We start from the raw sequence: 13627 nt of genomic DNA, 5'->3' as shown, positions 1-13627 counted from the left end.
CCCACAACAGAAGTAAGACTCACCGGTCTTTATTTCCCGGGGAAGTCTCTGTTCCCCTTCTTAAACAATGGGACAACATTCGCTATCCTCCAATCTTCTGGCACTATACCTGTGACCAACGACGACCTGAAGATCAGAGCCAGAGGCTCTGCAATCGCCTCTCTTGCCTCCCAGAGAATCCTAGGGTAAATCCCGTCCGGCCCAGGGGACTTAACTATTTTCAAACCCTCAAGAATATCTAGCACATCCTCTTTATCAACTGCAATACTGTCCAGTTTACAACCCTGTAACCCAGTGTTCTCCACAGCTACATTTATGCCCCCCTGCGTGAACACCGAAGAGAAATATTGGTTCAATGCCTCTCCAATCTCTTCCGGCTCCACACACAAATTCCCACTGCTGTCTCTAACTGGCCCCAATCTTGCCCTAACCAACCTTCTGTTCTTAACATATCTATAGAACGCCTTAGGATTCTCCTTAATCCTATCAGCCAAAGTCTTCTCATGTCCTCTTTTAGCCCTTCTTAACTCACTCTTTAACTCCCTCCTAGCCAATCTAAAGCTTTCTAGTGCATATAAATAAACTAAATCTAGTGAACTCTGGATATACAGGGATATACATCATTGGATGAAGAGAAAAAGAGAAGCTTATGGCAGACATTGAGGGCTCAAAACAGCAAAAGTCCTAGAGGAGTATAGAATGTGCAAGAGGGAACTTAAAAAGGAATTTAGGAGGGCAAAAGTGGGACACAAAAGGAGACTGGCAGGTAAAATAAAAGATGATCCTAAGTTATTTTAAAAGTACATTAAGTGTAAGAAGATAGCTAGGGAAAGAATAGGCCTCATTAAGAACCACACTGGTAATGTGTGTGTGGAGTCCGAGAACATAGGTAGGATGCTAAGTAAATATTTGTATCAATGTTCATGAGTGAAAGAGACGATATGGGTTTGGAGATCAAAGAGAAGGATTGTGATGCAATTAGAAGAAAATAACATAGAGAGGAGATTCTGAGTGGTCTGGCAGGCTTAAAAATAGGCAAATCTTCAGGGCCAGGTGTAATGTATCCCAGCTATTGAATGAGGCAAGGGAGGAAATAGCAAGAGAGCTGGCAATAATTTTCAATTCCTCTCTGGCCACAGGAGAGGTGCTGGAGGACTGGAAGACAGCCAATATGGTACAATTATTCAAGAAGACCAGGAAATTACAGGCCAGTCAGTCTAACCTCAGTGGTGGGGAAGCTTTTGGAAGCAATTTTTTTAAAAAAGAATTAATCTGTATTTAGAAAGGGCAGCAGTTAATCAAGAACAGTCAGTATGGTTTAATTAAGGGGAGGTCTTGTCAGACCAACTTGATTACATTTTTCAAGGAGATGACCAGGTGTGTAGATGAGGCAAATGCATTTGACGTGGTCTACTTGGACTTCAGCAAGATTTTTGATAAGGTCTCACATGGGAGACTGATAGCGGAGGTAAGAGTCCATGGTATCAAAGGAAATTTGGCAAATTGAATCCAGCATTGGCTGAGTGACAGGAAGTAGAGGGTGATGGTGGAGAGGTGTTTTTCTGAGTGGAGCACAGTGTCCAGTGGGGCACCGCAGGGATCAGTTTTGCTGATGTAGTTTACATAAAAATTATTTAGACATTAATGTAGGAGAGTTTGATCAGTAAGTTTGCAGATGATGCAAAAATTGGTGAAGTGATAAATAACGAGGGAGATAGCCTTGGATTGCAGGAGGATATAGATGAGCTGGTCAGATGGTCTTATCAGTGGCAAATGGAATTCAATCCAGATAAGTGTGAGGTGATGGATTTGAGCAGGACAAACAACACAAGAGAATACATGATGAATGGCAGGACCTTGGGAAGAACTGAGGATCAGGAGGACCAGAAGTCATGTACACCAGTCCATTAAGGTAGCAGGGCAGTTGGGTAAAATGCTTAAGAAGGCATATGGTATATTTGCCTTTATCAGCCGAGACATAAGAACATAAGAACATAAGAAATAGGAGCAGGAGTAGGCCATCTAGCCCCTCGAGCCTGCCCCGCCATTCAATAAGATCATGGCTGATCTGTCGTGTCTCAGTTCCACATTCCCACCCTCTCCCCATAACCCTTAATCCCCTTGCCTATCAAAAACCCATCAACCTGCGTCTTAAAAATATTTAGTGAGGCAGCCTCCACCACTTCAACGGGCAGAGAATTCCAGAGATTCACCACCCTTTCAGTGAAGAAGTTCCTCCTCAACTCCATTCTAAACCGCCCCCCCTTTATCTTGAGGCTGTGCCCTCTAGTCCTACTGTCCTTTCTGAGAGGGAAGAGTCTCTCCACCTCTATCCTATCCATCCCATTCATCATCTTATATGTCTCAATGAGATCTCCCCTCATTCTTCTAAACTCTAACGAGTACAAGCCTAGTTTATTCAGCCTCTCCTCATAGCTCAACCCCCTCAACTCCGGCATCAGCCTAGTAAATCTCCTCTGCACTCCCTCCAAGGCCAAAATATCCTTGCGTAAGTGCGGCGACCAAAACTGCACACAGTACTCCAGCTGCGGCCTCACCAGTGCCCTATACAGCTGCAGCAAGACCTCCCTACTTTTATATTCAATCCCCCTCGCTATGAAGGCCAGCATCCCATTTGCCTTCCTGACCACCTGCTGCACCTGCAGGCTGGGATTTTGCGACTCATGCACAAGGACCCCGAGGTCCCTCTGCACCGTCGCCTGCTGCAGCTTTTCGCCATGTAAGTAATAGTCCTTCCTACCATTATTCCTACCAAAGTGGACAACCTCACATTTGCCAACATTAAATTCCATTTGCCAGTTCCTGGCCCATTCACCCAGTCTATCTAGATCCTTCTGCAGACTCTCCACACCCTCCGTACAATTTGCCATTCCACCAATCTTGGTGTCATCAGCAAAGTTCGACACCATACACTCGGTTCCCTCCTCCAGATCATCTATATAAATGGTAAATAGCTGAGGCCCCAGCACCGACCCCTGGGGCACTCCACTAGTCACCAACCGCCAATCCGAATAGCATCCATTGACCCCCACTCTCTGCCTCCTATTTGACAGCCAATCCTCTATCCACGCTAACACCCTACCCCCAACTCCATGCCCCCTGACCTTCTGTAATAACCTCTTGTGAGGCACCTTGTCAAATGCCTTCTGAAAATCAAGAAACACCACATCCACCGGCTCTCCTCTATCCACCGCCCTAGACACATCCTGATAGAACTCCAATAAATTCGTCAGACACGACTTCCCCTTAACGAAACCGTGCTGCGTCTGCTCTATCAAACATAGAGTTTAAAAACAGAGAGGTTATGCTGGAGCTATGTAACATGTTAGATATGCCACAGCTAGAGTATTGTGTGCAGTTCTGGAATCAACATTACAGGAGGGATGTGATAACTCTGGAAAGTATGCAGAGAAGATTTCCCATGCCCAAGGGGGCACCATCCCCCACCGCCTGACTCACTGGGGAGCCCTGATTGCCCCCCCTTCACTCCAACGGAGTCGTGTTGCTAGTTCCCCGAATGTGGTGAGCTAGTCTGAACGCCGCTGGTTGAAAACTGTGCTGGGCAGGAGGATGGGAGATGCAATTGGGCCCAATGAATTCAGTTCCTGGCCCGCTAAATATATTTAAATTGAATTTAAAATAGAATTTCCATATCTGCCCAACCTCCCAATGATTTCCAGCATCGCACAGACGCTGCCAGAAATATGGGCCTGGGAGGCGCAATCGCAGCGCAAACGCTTGTAGGAATCCCACAGATTGGCTGACACGTGATTCCCCTAACCTGGCACACTAATTTTTTTAGCACGGCAGGATGAGAAAATCACCCCCTAAATTGCAATAAATGGCTGTTGGATGCCAAACATGGATTAGCAATTGTTCATAAGAAAGAAGGAGCATTTATTGTTTCTGTCCTCAGTTTCAAACTGGTCTAAGGAATGCATGATGTAAATTATTTTCCTTTCACCATTACCAGAGAAGACATTTGAACCGGCAGCAGTAATCAAATTAAAATTGTCAATAAGAGTGAGTTGACAGGTTTGGGGAAATTTTTTTAGGCTAAGGGTAGTTAGAACAAGAAATCCTTTGCGCCAATGACTTAATAGGTAAAACAGGCTTTTTGCATTGACACTTAACCATTTCCAAGAATAAAACAAGCTCCACAGTTGTGGTAAGGAACATTGACATTTACCATGGTTATGAGGTTCACTGCCTGGCTGAGAATTAAAGAATCATTGTTATCGATGATGTGATTAATTTTATTTCTATTTCCACTATTAAAATTGCTTTCTTGCCCATGTAGTGCACATTTCAAATAATTCTGTCAATGAGTCAAAAACAATAATAAATAAAAACATTTAAATTGTTTGGCTAAGAAACATGTCTTTAAGATTTCACACTGATGGGGTTTAGTCAAAGAAAATCAGCCTCAAACACTCTTTTGTTCAGAAGCCATGGCAAGAAAATGATAAAAATGAAGTGTGACTTTAAAGCTCTCCTGCCGCAGTGTGCATCACTATTTTAATATGATGAAAAGTAAATAAGCTTATCTATAATTGGAGAGGCGCGTTAATTTTCTACCGGTTGACTGCCCTTTTGTTATATTTATGAAATTATATTTTAGAATCTGTGACCTAATAACTTCTTCATCATATACTATGCTCCAACCAATCTGAATACTAGAACCAAAACTTCTCTACAGACCCTTGAAAACATTAATTTAGGACTAAAAAGCCAAGCAATTTCCTGAGGAGCTTTTATGTGTCTCTGTGCTCAATTTAACTGACTTAACAGTTCATTGCAAATTCACTGGCATCAATATGTGATGTGTCCTTAGATGAACTCAGATTCAGAGTTTTCTCACTGAATGCTTCAGTGGAATAAGCAGCCAGCAACATACTCCAGCACACAACAACACATCGGAATTTTACCACCATACCTGTCCTGGAATTGGGGCAAGCGTGACTCGCAGAATGGCATTCTCCGACGGCCTTGGGCAGGATCTTACCAACCTTGGGCAGGCAAGGCAGTAAAATTTCAGCAACCATTTCTTTTATTTGGAAGTATTACGTATGGCCATGTGGCTCAGTGGGGTAATGGGAGTTTGTTTCCTGGACCATAACCAATGTGCCTAAGGCCTGGAGCAGCCAATTCTTTGATTTGATTTATTATTGTCACATGTATTAGTATACTGTCAAAAGTATTGTTTCTTGTGCGCTAAAAGACAAAGCACACCATTTATAGAGGCGGAAAGGAAAGGGGGCAGAAAATAATACTACGGTCATAGCTGGGGTAGAGAAAGATCAACTTAATACGTTTATAAAAAATAGAATAGAGTTTTAGAAGCTTAGAACAAGAGTAAAAGATAGAATTAGAGAGCATGCTGGCCACAGCTCGCAAGAAATCACCTCAATCCAGTGCCAACTCTGTTGCCATCAAGGTGGGCTCACCATGCAGGCCGAACCCCACCAAGATCCTGCTTAATGTTGTCCACATTTTGCCAGTGGCCCCAAACAATTCAGCAAGAGCTATGCAGGGAAAGTCCAGTGGATACAAAACATTCACATTAGCTTTTTGCTGGATTTCTGGAAAGTGCAGAAAGCCTGGCTGATATCATTTGAAATATATTACAGCAATATCTCACTCTGCACTTGTAAATAAATAAATAGGATAAATCTACATGAACAAGATCATCATAGAATTCTGCAGTGCAGAAGGAGACCATTCAGCTCATCGATCCCACAACAATCCCACCAGGTACTATCCCTGTAACCCCCACATATTTACCTTGCTACTTCCCTTGACACTAAGGGGCAATTTAGCTTGGCCATTCAACCTAACTCACGCTCTGTGGGATGAAACCGAAGCACTCAGAGGAAACCTGCACACATAGGAGAACGTGCAAACTTCACACAGGCACACAAGGCCATTATCCAACCTGGGTCTCTGACACTGTGAGACAGCAGTGCTAACCACTGTGCCACAGTTATGGTTGAGTGACTACTGAATGTAATAAACTTCTACATAAATGATGCCTATATTATTAACAGTAGAAGTCCCAACGCTCTTCGTAGGAGTGAAAATAAATTTCACACAGAGCCACTTAAGTGCTAATCTCAAATAAGGGTAATAACAAAGGAATGAGGGCAGAGTTGATTGGAATGGACTAGGAAAAGAGTTTAACAGAAAAGACCAGCAATCGCAGAGATTTACAGAAGTAGTTCGTTCCTCACAAAGTTTGTGTTCCAGGTAATATTTTAAAGGGACATTAGTCGCTGAGGTGGAATGCCCCCTTGAAAATAAGGGGCATTACTTCGATATATCTCATGGAATTGAGAGAAGGAGCAACAGCAAAAGGTACTTGTATATAAAACGGTGTCCTCAGTGAGTCAGTCATGACTCATACTTAACACTGTAAGGACAGCTGTGCAAAAATTGATATTTTCCTGCTCATATCCATTGTTCATGACTCACTATCCCAGTGAGGAAGAAGGATTCTAGGATGGGCATAAATCAACCTGGTAAACCAAGGAAAACAAGGACAGTAGTAAACTGAAAGAAAAAAGAAGAAAAGATTAGTGGTAAGTCAAGAGGCTTGAGAAAGTTTTAAAAAACAACCAAAAAAGTGATAAAGGGGAGAAGATAAACTATGAGGGTAAACTAGCAAGTAACATAAAAACAAACAGTAGGAGATTCCTTAAGTACATAAAAAGGAAGAGACAGGCCAAAGCCCTTAAAGAATAAAACTGGGGAAATAATAATGGAGAAGCAGGAAATGGCAGGAGTTAAAAAAATATTTTACAACAGTCTTCACGGTGGAAGACATGAATAGCATTTCAAAAATACTAAATAATCCAGGGGCAAAAGGGAAAGAGACAGGGAAAGGAGTTTAACAGAAAAAATTGTTGACCAGCAATGGCAGACATTTATGAAAATAGTTCATTACTCACAAAGTTCACTTCCAAGTGATATTTTAAAGGGACATTAGTCACTGAGATGGAATGCCCCCTTGAAAATAAAGGACATTATTTCAATATATCTCATGAATTGTGAGAAGGAGCAACAGCAAAAAGGTACTTGTATATAAAATGGGCAGCCAATAAATAAAATAAATACAAAAATATAATTACAAATACAATTACAAATTTAATTGCCAAGTTTGCAAATGACACAAAAATAGGTGGGAAGCCAAATAGTGAGGATGACACAAATGATCTACAGAGGGCTATAGATAGGTTATGTGAGTGGATAAAAATGTGGCAGATGAAATATAACATAGGGAAATGTTTTGCACTTTGGTAGGGAAATAAAGGAGCTGAACATTATGTAAATGGAGAAAGACTGCAGAAGACTGGAGCACAGAGGGATTTGAGGGTCTTTATGCATAAATCACAAAAAGTTAGTATGCAATTTCAACAGGTAAAAGGGGAGGCAAATACAATGTTGGTCTTTATTTCAAAGGGAATGGAGTATAAAAATAGGGAAGTCTTGCTAAAACTATACAAGACACCTGGCATTGGTGTGCTGTCCAGAGAAGGTTCACTAGGTTTGGAGGGATAGTCTTATGGGGCCAGGTTGAGTAAATTGGGTCTGTACTCACTGGAGTTTAGAAGAATGAGAGGCAACTGTATTGAGACATATAGGACTTTCAGGGGGCTTGACAGTGTAGATGCTGGGAGAGTCTGGGGCCAGGAAGAATAATCTCAGTGTAAGGGATCACCCATTTAAGACAGATGCAAAGGAATTTCTTCTCTCAAAGGGTAGTAAATCTATGGAATTCTTTGCTGCAGAAGATTGTAGAGGCTGGGTCATTAAGTAGGCTCAAGTCTGATAAGATTTTTACCAGTAAAGGAATCAAGTGTTATGGGGATAAGGTGGGAAAGTGGAATTGATGATCGTCAGATCAGATCGGTCATGATCTCATTCAATGACTGAGCAGACGACTTCTACCTCTTTGTCTTATAATAACAAAAGCATGGTTACATAATCATGAGAAGAGTTTTTTTTACTTCAAAGATGTTTTGGCTGAACTCAAATCAGGAAACATGTAGGCAGAAAACAATCAATCAGCAGCAAGAAAACACCAGCATTTTCAGCTTCCATGTTTTTTGTTTATTTTATGTGGTGGATGTTGTTAAAAATTTATACAACTTTTCTCTACCCAATTGATGCAAATACTAAGAATTGCAGGTGAATCCACAACCCTGGCTGATCCAAACAAGTGGGGCATAAACCCAGCAAGATCACAATAGAAGCTCACACAAACACTGGCATTTTACCAGAGCAGCAGTCATACTATTCACGGCAGTAACTATTTCTCTCCATGTTGCAGAGTCACATTTTGCTGTCAAGCAACAAACACTGCATTTATCTAATTTAATTTTTAAAAATGTGTTTAAAGAACAAGTCACACAGACCTCTGATGATACCTGGAAAACAGTATAATTTACAGCTGAAATAGCACACTTATGCATCACGATTCAAATTCAAAAGAATTTGAAAATGCCAGTGCTGCCTGGTAATTGAAGGATTTCATCCTATAGCCCACATTAATTTTCTGTCTAAATTTTAACTAAAATACATTGGCTCAGATCGTCCAATCAGTGTCAATGCTGCACACATTGACGTTACCCACAAAGATCTCTGTGACCCAACCCTTTTGCTACTTTTCAGTTTGAACTACTAGCCCCAGCTGAAGAATCGATGAGTCAGTGCAGTCATCCATTGGGAAGACAGAGGACAGACAAGCAAGTGAGTGAGAGTGAGTGACGAATGGATAAATGAGTGACTGGGTGAGTGTTGAATGGATGAGTGGGTGAAAAGGTGAATGGAATCGAGGGGAATGGGCAAGTGGTTGAATGAATGACTAGCTGAAATGGGTGAGTTGTGTGTATGTTAAGTGAGTGAATGGATGAGTTGAGTTGGGTTGCAGAGGCTATTGGGTCAGGTTGAGGAGGTTGTGTGGTGGGGAGGTGGGGTAGGCTGGTCGGGTAGGGAAGTAGTTGGGTCAGAGTAATAGCGAGGGTCAGTTGTGGTGCTCAGTTCAGTTACACTGGCTAATTCAATGGGTGAGACCAGATATTAGGTAGCTTAACATTTCCAGGATGAATATGCAGGTAAGTCTCGCAAACCTGGCACTGAGCTCAGTGAGGGAATGTTCATGAAGGGCCCCAGGCAATGGAAATCAGCCCACTGAAAGTTTAAATTTGCCGGGCAATTTCAGCACATGTGTGCATCAGTCCTGATGCTCATCATCAAATTATGTCCATTCTCCAATGATCTGTACACCAGAAGATTTGGATCTTTCAAACTAAAAACAGTTCTCATGATTACATTATTATTTTCACCAATTTAATATCAACCAACAATTTATTCTGTGTACTTGTACAGGTTGGGAAGCAGAATTGTTTATAGGACTTGGGCATATCCCTTATTACCAATCTCTAACTACTCTTGAGAACATACAAGCATGAGAAATAAGAGCGGGAGTAGCCAATCAGCCCCTCAAGCCTGACCTGCCATCCAGTAAGATCATGACTGATCTAATTGACTCCACTTTGTCTTTGACTCGTTAGTAGATCAAACATCTGTCCGACTCAACTTCAAATGTATTCAATGACTCAGCTTGCACTGCTTTCTGGAGTAGAGAATTTTAAAGATTGACAACTCTCAGAGAAGAAATTCCTTCTAATTTCTATCTTAAACATGAAACACAGGGGTGTGCATGATGGCGGTTTAAGAAAATAACCATGCAGTGAAAGGGGAAATGATGGGGTAATCGCCAGATAGAAGGTGTCGGGAGGTGGGGGAGGAAAGATGGTGGAGGCTGCCATTCATGTAAAAACTTTCCAGAAGGTCCTATAAACCAATGATCACTTTTCTCAATTGCACTAATTCTCTTGCTTGCAGAGGCAGGTCTATTATAGCCCACCCTAATGGGAACTTGAGTCAACTGATGGAAGAGGTGGATACAGAGACATTTTCTACCTCCTCCCATCATGTGACTTCACCTGGGACACGTACCCAGTGCATACCCTTACAACTTGGGTGCTTGGTGACTCCGGGCAAGTGAGCAAAAGTGACTCCCCTTCTAGTCCCACTGTAACAAGCTCTATCTCTGCAGTCAGTTCCTTAAAGACCCTAAGACACAGGCCATTAGATCCAGGTATTTGTTGATTTTTAGTCCCATTAGTTTTTTTTCTAGTGATAGTTATTGTTTTGAGTTCCTCTCTCCCTTTTGCTCATTGATTTTCTGCTCTTATTGAAATGATTTTTCTACCATGGAGGCTGAAACAAAACATTTGGTCAAAGTCTCCACCATTTCCTTGTTTTCAATTATTAATTCCCCACTCTTGTTTAAGGGATCAATGTTTTTTATATCCTTGAAAAAAACTGCTACTGTTAATTTGTTCTTTATATTTTTGCTAGTTTATTCTCATATTCTAATCTTGCCTTCTTAATTAAAAACAACATTTTTGGTCATCATAGAATTTCATAGAATCCCTACTGTACAGAAGGAAGCCATTTGGCCTATCGAGCCTGCACCAACAGTAATTCCACCCAAGCCCTATCCCCATTACTCCACCTATTTACCCCACTAATCCCCTGACACTAAGGGGCAATTTAGCATAGCCAATCCACCTAACCAGCATATCTTCGGAGTGTGGGAGGAAACTGGAACACCCAGAGGAAACCCACACAGACACGGAGAGAACGTGAAAAGTCCACACAGTCACCCATGGCTAAAATTTAACCTAGGTCCTTGGCGCTGTGAGGCAGCAGTACTAACTGCTATTGTAGTTACTTTCTTTTAAGCCCCCATTATTTGTTGATGTATGTTGTTTCCAGGGTAGCTATTGCTAGGTGGCCTTATAAACAACTTCCACTGTGGCAGCTAGCACCTTTAACGGGTCTACATTATGACAGTCATGTGGCCCAATTGCCCAATGGGGAACAAGCCCAGGGACCTTAGGGCAGAGCATGGGCTTTTGCAACCAGAATAGATCCTGGATGTGGAAGTGTTATCAGAAAAGTGTTCTGTACATTTATCTGCTTGTAGATAAACCATTATAGTTCATGAAACTAACTGGTGCTCACCAATCCTTGCAGTTACTACACTGACAATGACATAAATCAGTGCAACATTGTTGGCAGCGAGAAAGTCAAAGCAAATGTCATTGCAAAACTGAAGAATGAATCAGATTGATCCAAGCCTGAAAAAGAGGAAGCAGGCATGCCTCTCCTTGGGAAGCTAGAAGCCTTCAATGAAACCACTGAGAACTAGATGCAGTATGTGGAATGGCTGGAGTATTTTTTCAGGGCTAATAGCCAAGAGGAAGAGGGTAAGAAGAAAGTAATTTTACTTACCACATGTGGGATCCAGATGTATAATTTGATTCAAAATGTAACTTCTAATGGCATTGGAAGTTACAGACAGTTCTATGGCTTGGTGGGTATAGATGTGATTGGCGCAACTTGTGGGCCGAAGGGCAAGTTTGTGCTGTAGTGTTCTATGTTCTATGTAATGTCCCTGGATGCTGCCAACACAAAGACATTTGCAAGGCTCATTGAGCTAGCAAAGGGGCACTGCCACCCTAAAGCCTAGGTAACACTGCAAAGATATAAGGTTAACTCAACAGAAAGATTCCTAAGGAAGACCATTGCAACCTTCATAGCAAGGCTAAAGCAGATTGCAGAGCATTGCAACTTTGGGTCAGCTTTAAACGACATGTTATGGGATTGATTGGTATACAAAGTAAATTATGCAGCCACACAGAAGAAATTGTTGGTCAAATTTGTGTTGACTTTTAAGAAGGTGATGGAAATGGTGACAATGACAGGGAGTGCCAAGTAGGGCGCCCAAGAGTTACAAAATGAGCAAAGCTTCGAGGTCCACCAGTTAGGATGGGAAACAAGAGTAGTAATGGTGCCAAAAGCAAGGACGCAGGATCAAGATCAAGTAGTGAGTGCTTTTGTTGTGGGGGAGGCCACTCCCCAGAAGTGTGTAGATTTAGAAAAGCAGACTGCTTTGGACAAGGAAAAAAACGTCATTTAAGGCACAAGTGTAAAAACACGCAGTGCCAGCCCAGTACAAGTAGAATAAATAATCCAGCCCCGATGCATAGTATGGGGAATGAAAGTTTATGTTATTAACAAGTGGATGTGGGCTGTAGCCAAACAGACCATCTAAAATGGTGTTTTGTACAGCATTCTGGGACAATTGGGCAAGAAACTAAACTGACAGGCTGCAGTTTAAAGACAGAGACAAACAGGCTGCAACCTTGACGAGTGAATAAACAGGATATGGGTCATCTCCAGGATGAAAGAGACTTTCGGGTCACACTGGGTTGTGTGCCAGACATAGGGGCACCGGGAATCCTTATTTGGGAGGAAGGTATGTGACCTATGTTCTTCCAACATCTACAGGCATGGCCGCTGGGGACACACCCAGAGATCAGTGTGGTAGCACCTGATTGGACTCTTGTCGATCAGGGTGATGAAGTCCTGATCAATTGATTGGCAATGGCCAAAAAGAGGCATGAAACCAAATGGGGTATAAAGGGTGCTGCACAACCAGGAATCTCTCTCTCTCTCTCTCTCTCTGACCCCACGAACGAGCTACATCGACATAGAGCCACCACACCCGAGAAGGAAGGAAGGAAAGAAGATCAGAGCCAGAGTACCACACCAGACCAAAGGACCAGACTACATAGACGACTACCAAGACCAGCGCACAGATAAAGGCCGATATCTGCTTGGGTACTTGTCAGTCACGCAAGTTAAGTCAAGGTCTTGTATTGTACTTGAATTCTAGTATTTTCCTGTAAGATAATTTATTGTTGGTCGGGTGGGTGATTATTGATTGTGTGGGTTTAAATAAATATCGGTTGTACTAACAAGATGTCTACTCGTAGTTATTTGTCCACCGTATAAGGGTTAAAACAGACTGTGCGACAGGCAACAGGGCAAAGTAGCCTCATCACAGTGTTGCTAGTAAACGGCTGGTCACTAAAGGTAGAAGTAGACACCCGAGCGTTGGCTACTGTATTGAGCAAGCGGGCCTACCAGAATCTTAAAGGCATTCAACCACTGAAGTTGAACATCCATAGAATCCCTACATAGAATCTATAGAATTCCTACAGTGCAGAAAGAGGCCATTTGGCCCATCAGGTCTACACTGACTCTTTGAATGAGCATGCCACCCACGGCCTTCCCTCCACCCAATTCCTGTAACCCCGCACATTTGTTATGGTTAATCCACCTAACCTACATATCTTTGAACACTAAGGAGCAATTTACCATCACCAAGCCACCTAACCTGCACATCTTTGGGTTGTGGGAGAAACCAGACAACCCAGAGGAAACCCACACAGATGCTGAAAGAATGTGTAAACTCCGAACAGATAGTCACACATGATTGAAATCAAACCTGGGCCCCTGGCACTGTGAGGCAGCAGTGCTGACCACTGTGCCACTGTGTCATCCTCAAGGCTTGTTATGGATATCAAAGAAGTCATAAAGGTAGTAAGACCATCTACAACCCTTGTGAGTCACAGACAGTAGTTGGCATAGCTGCCACTGATAGTCATGCTGGGCCAAGGACTAAGTT

Source organism: Carcharhinus amblyrhynchos, chromosome 1, assembly GCF_965287045.1.
Source record: "Carcharhinus amblyrhynchos chromosome 1, sCarAmb.v2.hapA, whole genome shotgun sequence".
Lineage (NCBI taxonomy): Eukaryota > Metazoa > Chordata > Chondrichthyes > Carcharhiniformes > Carcharhinidae > Carcharhinus > Carcharhinus amblyrhynchos.
The sequence above is the reverse complement of the archived record's forward strand: the minus strand, read 5'-3'. Positions refer to the sequence as shown.